Here is a 6,000-nt window from a genome sequence, read left to right on the forward strand (position 1 = left end):
TTTTTTTTTTTTTTAATGTTCACTGTAGACAAAGTTAATTTCTTTTTTCTTTTTGGTAATTAGAAAAAAAAAATAATTTCTATTCAGCAGTGTATTATACCTACTACTACAACCACAAAAGCCCCATTAGGTGAGATGTCTTGTATTCATATTTAGATCTCTTTTAACTCCGCAGAATGTTTTTAAGTTTCTTTATCTCTCTAATCATTAGTCTACTTTCTAACCGAATTGCCCTCCTGACTACAGAAAAAGTTGCATCAGACATTTGACAATCGAAGTAAACTTTTGTTGAATCTAAATAACATTTAGAGTGTATTATACCTCAAATAAAATAAGGTGGATTCTATGATGTAGAAAGAAAGATTCTTCTACATGTGTATGTTTGTGTTGTTAAAAGAATAGTGTGACAAGTGTTTAGAAAGAGAGTAATTGAAGAGATAAGATTTGACATGTTGCAAGTAAAATGTAGTGTATTTTGTCTTATGTAACATGTAAATGATGTATTGATTAAATAGACTAATTATATTTATGTTAATTAATTATTAAAGATAATATTGGACCTTGTATGATTTTCTTATTTTTGAACTTTTTGAATCTACTCTCTCTTTCTTCAAAAATATTAACTTTACACACAAAAATTTATTAATATTTATTTATTTTAATATATTCTTTTTTTTTATGACTTAGATATATTCAGTTTCACAAATATAAAAATGTATTTATTTACATATTTTAACCAACAAAAAAACATATAACTTTACATATTTACATACATTTAAATTAACGGTAATATTTATATATATTTAATTTAAATATTATATCAATATATCTGTCAATATTACTCTGGGTACATATAGATATTTATAAAAAAATATTATTCAAACACCACATATTCTTGACATCTTATAAAAATAGTTTGTTATTAATTATTTATATATTTAAATTTTTTTAATTAATAAAACAAAAAAAAATTATATTTAATTATTTAAAAAATATTGATGTCAAAATAGCATTTGTAATACTGCCATTTTTATGGTGCAGAAAGAGAGAATATATATTTTGGGAGAGTTGATTTTTTTTAAGAATGAAAATTATAATATATATTTAATTTAAATATTATATCAATATATCTGTCAATATTATTCTGGATACATATAGATATTTATAAAAAAAATATTATTCAAACGCTACATATTCTTGACATCTTATAAAAATAATTATTCAGATGATATTTATTATGTAAATAAAAATAATTAATTGAATTTTCTTTTTCAAGTAACATGAGGAAGAAAAATAATTAATTGAATTTTTCTTTTTTATTAATTTTTCATCTAAGTTAATAATTTTTCTTTCAACTCATGTTACTTGAAAAAAAAATTCAATTAATTATTTTTATTTACATAATAAATATCATCTGAATAATTAATTTTTACACACAAAAATTTATTAATATTTATTTTAAATTAAATTAATGAATGTATAATATATATTAGGAAAATTATCATCTTTCTTCAACACACTTCTATGCCTTCAAAGAGAAACTAATCGTATAATTTTATTAAATTTATTCAGACATACTTTTTTTGTTTAATAACATAATAAATATTAAATATTCACTCAATAACATAGTTTATTCATTGTAAAAAATTAATAATTTAATTATAAATAATAGGTTGCATCTAAAATATTCCAATAATAACTTGAAGTATTTAATTTTTTTTAGACAATTTTTTTTCTAAAATATTAATTATTAAAAGATTTTTCTTTTTTTAGTATTTGAAAATTTTTTTAATTATTTTTTATAAACAACTGTAAATAGATATTTTAATGCAAACAAAATAACAAGATATTGTCTACATAATACTAAAAAATAACTATATTTTCTTATATTTTTCTTGGTATCTACCATGTTTTTTTATATGTCTGGTGTTATATAAATTTTGAGTGCACATATTTTTAGTGAGTTTAATTTTAATGTATTGACAGTGTAAAATGTGTTTTACATAGTCGTGTAATTATATTTGGTCTTTTGGATGACAATTTACACCGTCTATAAAAAGTAATTATTTTTGTTAATATAGTGTTGCGTCATTAGAAATAAATATTAATAAATTTTTGTGTGTAAAGTTAATATTTTTGAGGAGAGAGCGTACATTCAAAAAGTCCAAAAATAAAAAAAAATCATACAAGATCCAATATTATCTTTAATAATTAATTAATATAAATATAATTAGCCTATTTAATCAATACATCATTTACATGTTACATAAGACAAAATACACTACATTTTACTTGCAACATGTCAAATCTTATCTCTTCAATTACTCTCTTTCTAAACACTTGTCACACTATTCTTTTGACAACACAAACATATACATGTAGAAAAATCTACATCATAAAATTCACCATAAAATAAAATAAAATAAAAATATGTATAAACCAGACTAGGAACATTCCCCGATTCTTGCCTAATGGTTGCATTTCCATAACCAACTATGGAGAATTTGGCAAAATTTGATCCCATTGTGAGCCATGACTCATCCATCCACACTTCAAGAGGCAGTTGTTTGCTTGTTACTTTCATTTATCCTTTCTTTAATTTTCTTCTGTTGCTGTATTTGTCACCAAGTCTGTCACATTTGTCTTGTCATTTTCTCTATACAATACTTCTGTACTTGTACCTTAATCTTGTTGGATTTGTTGGATCTCCATTCATTGACAAACCATCTTGTTTGATCAATTTACCTTGGATTCATTCTTGTGAGATAACTATGGGGTAAATCTATATGTATACATCAAATTCATATATTAAAATGTCCACTTCCACCCTAACTTAAAAAAGTAAAAACTTGAAATATCTGGCTTTTCTCTCTTGTGGTTATAAAAAAAGACCATGACCATGAGACAGCAGCCAAGGCTATTCCCTTGGATTCAGTGATATGCAAATGCATACTTTAACCTCCAAACTCCAATGTAAACTCCACAAAGCTGGGGTCTAATTGGTTGTTGAGATGTCAGTGTCTATTAGACGAAAAAAGAAAAGAAAGATGTGAAGAACCAACTTCAAGTTACAAGGGAAGGTGTGAATAATTTTGCCATGTTATGAGTGAGTTTGATGAGGCTAGGCCAAAGTACAAGTGGCTCCATCTAGGACCACTGAATTAGATTAGATAAATCATAAAACTGAATGAAGTAGTGCAAGTTGCAAGTTGGTCCTTTGATGCATTTTCTGGCAACTGTGCATTCACACATTGGCCACAATAAGTTTGGAAGGGAACACCAAGAAGCCCCAACAAGAAAACACCCACGTAGATGCCCATAGCCAGACAGAAAATACTATTCTAAAATAGGAAGTACCTCATTATCTTGTTTCCAACTTTTTAGCCACCATTATTTTGGAAATAAGCTGGGTACAGTTCCTCCCAACAAAACATCAAATCATGAAGCAATGAAAAGCCAAACACACACTACCCTACATATGCTTAGGCTCACAAGTCAGAACCTACTTTCACTATCAATTGGAATATAAAGGTGGGAAATAATTTAAAAAAAAAAAACACAAATGCAAATTCTTGTAACAGTGGCCAATGTGGATAAACATGAAGACTCCATGTTGGAATCCATCATCATATATCTGTACCCTACTCACTACTCAGCAAACAAAATAAAGTATGGCAGATATATAGAAAGATAGATAGATACACATAGATGGGGGTAATAGACACACATGGCAGGCAATTCAAATAAATTTGTGAGATTTGATTTTGACAATGAATGGGGAAGATTTAGTATTGTCAACCTTGTATTTCTATGGCTATTCCTAAGATAGCCAAGAAAGGTTGGTACTTTGTGAGGAGAAAAAAGGAAAAAAAAGGAGAAAAAAGATTATAATGGGGAATCCTAAGCTTTGAAAAGATGACATAAGCATTGTTCCCTATAGCACAAAGCATCACTAGGTGGGGTTACTGATTGGGATGACACAAAATTATAGTTTAAAAAAAAAAAGAACCTTTCCAATCTCACTTCCCACTCTCTTCATTTTAGTTTTCTTCTTCTCTTCTCTTACTTTTGATCTAACACCTTCAAAAAGGTATTCTTTAAGCTTCCCCCTTTTCTCAATAATTAAACTTTTCTTTGATCACCACTCACAACAACTTGTATTAGAATTTAGGGATGATGATCAAGGAAGATGAGGCTACTTTGACAACAGCCAAGGAACAACAAGGGGAAGGGATGATGAATGAAGGAAAGAACAATGACGAAAGTGATCATGAGAATAATCCTCAAGAGTGGTTGAACCTGAGCTTAGGAGGCAAATCACTCACAACAGCAGGGGACCCTGATTCATCATCATCACAAACAAGACCAGTCACTGCTACAAAAGTTTTCTCATGCAACTTCTGCATGAGGAAGTTCTATAGCTNTCTCAGCGGACCATGGCCATGATGGGATTTCCCATGATGAGCACTCCAATGATGCGATCACTCGGTGTTCAGCCTCATTCACTGGTGCAAAAGCCATGCAGAGGTGGTGGAAGTGGAGGAGCCATGGTGGCACCAACCTTTCATGATGCATATGCATCATCAGGGCTTGGAATGGCATGGACACCTTTCATGGCTGAGGAGCCAACTGATCTGGTTTGGCCCGGAAGCTTTCGCTTGGTTCCACAACAACCGGAGCCGCAGCAGGAACCACTCAAGCTTGATTTAGACCTCAGACTGTGACACAGGAGTTTTTGAAGATTGATAACAGGTAGGACCCTTCACCTTCCAAGAATCAATAGCTTGGATTTGGATGATGGTTGGTACTACTTACTGTGATGGGTAAGGATGTTTTCCTCTGTCTATAACATGTTATATATATATATACCTACTATTTTCTTCTTCAATGATGTTTTTTTTTTTTTATCAAGTGGATTGGACAATCTCAATTTTAAGTATCACAACACACCCACACTATACACTCATCCACACAATATTTAAGGGTTTATATTCAACACTTGGTGCACTCATCAAGGTGCACCAAGGTTTGAACCCAGATGCAGCATATTAAGAGACACATGGTTTAACGAGCTGAGCTAAGCCTCAGCTGCTATTTCAATGATGCTTGAAATAATCCTCATGTGCAGTGCTCTTTTTGGCGTGTGTCTAACTTATCCAGGAGTTTTTGCTTTGCTAACCTTGGAAACCTGATTTTTTTTTTTTTTGGGTTTTTTCTTAGTTCCTGTACTTTCGAGAATCACATCGTATTTCACTGACAAAATGTTGTGGCCAAGGCTTAAGCACATGCTATGTATGTACTTTCAAGTTGAAGTTCCACCAACACACGTGAAGTTTCAACTCTTAATAATTGTATTAAGGTTGGTTTTAATTGAAGGTGAAATTTGACGAATCCAGATTTACAAGCAATTGAAAAAATTAAAACGTAAAAAAAAAAGGGCTTTCTAGGCAGGCGTGTCAACATCAAGATTAAATCATATTAATACAAGTGTAAAAATTGTAATACTGACCTTTCGGTTTCGGACCCAAAAAATAATTATCTAAAACATGAACATTTATTGGCGTGTCAACATCGGGATTAACATAATAATACAACAAAATGATAGTTATTGACTTATTTCTATTCAGAATTTAACGATGCATTCTTAAAACACAAAACGTCATTAATATTTTGTTAAAAAAATATTATTTTAATGAAAGAAACACAAAATGTCACTGAACACTATTATTTTATCTTAAAGGATTTCACCCCTAAAAATATAATATTAAAAAGAAAAAGTTCAAGATAACGCTTGTCCATACTTAAATAATAGAATCAATTCCTAATTGTTAGGCAGACCGACAAATTGGTGAAATATTAGAATTGAGATTAAGTGTACCTAATTCAACTAAAAAAACTAACTGGGAATGAAAAGTGTCACAAACTTATAAACTATCTAATAACCAAATTCTATGGAAATGTAAAACCGGTAATATTTGTCATATCTACAAGATGAATTTC

General features: G+C 29.6%; 1 pseudogene; it reads left to right on the forward strand.

Annotated features, from left to right (window-relative positions):
- Positions 2,961-5,401, forward strand: LOC107616721 (annotated as a pseudogene).

Source organism: Arachis ipaensis, chromosome B09 (genome assembly GCF_000816755.2).
Source record: "Arachis ipaensis cultivar K30076 chromosome B09, Araip1.1, whole genome shotgun sequence".
Classification (NCBI taxonomy): Eukaryota; Viridiplantae; Streptophyta; class Magnoliopsida; order Fabales; family Fabaceae; genus Arachis; species Arachis ipaensis.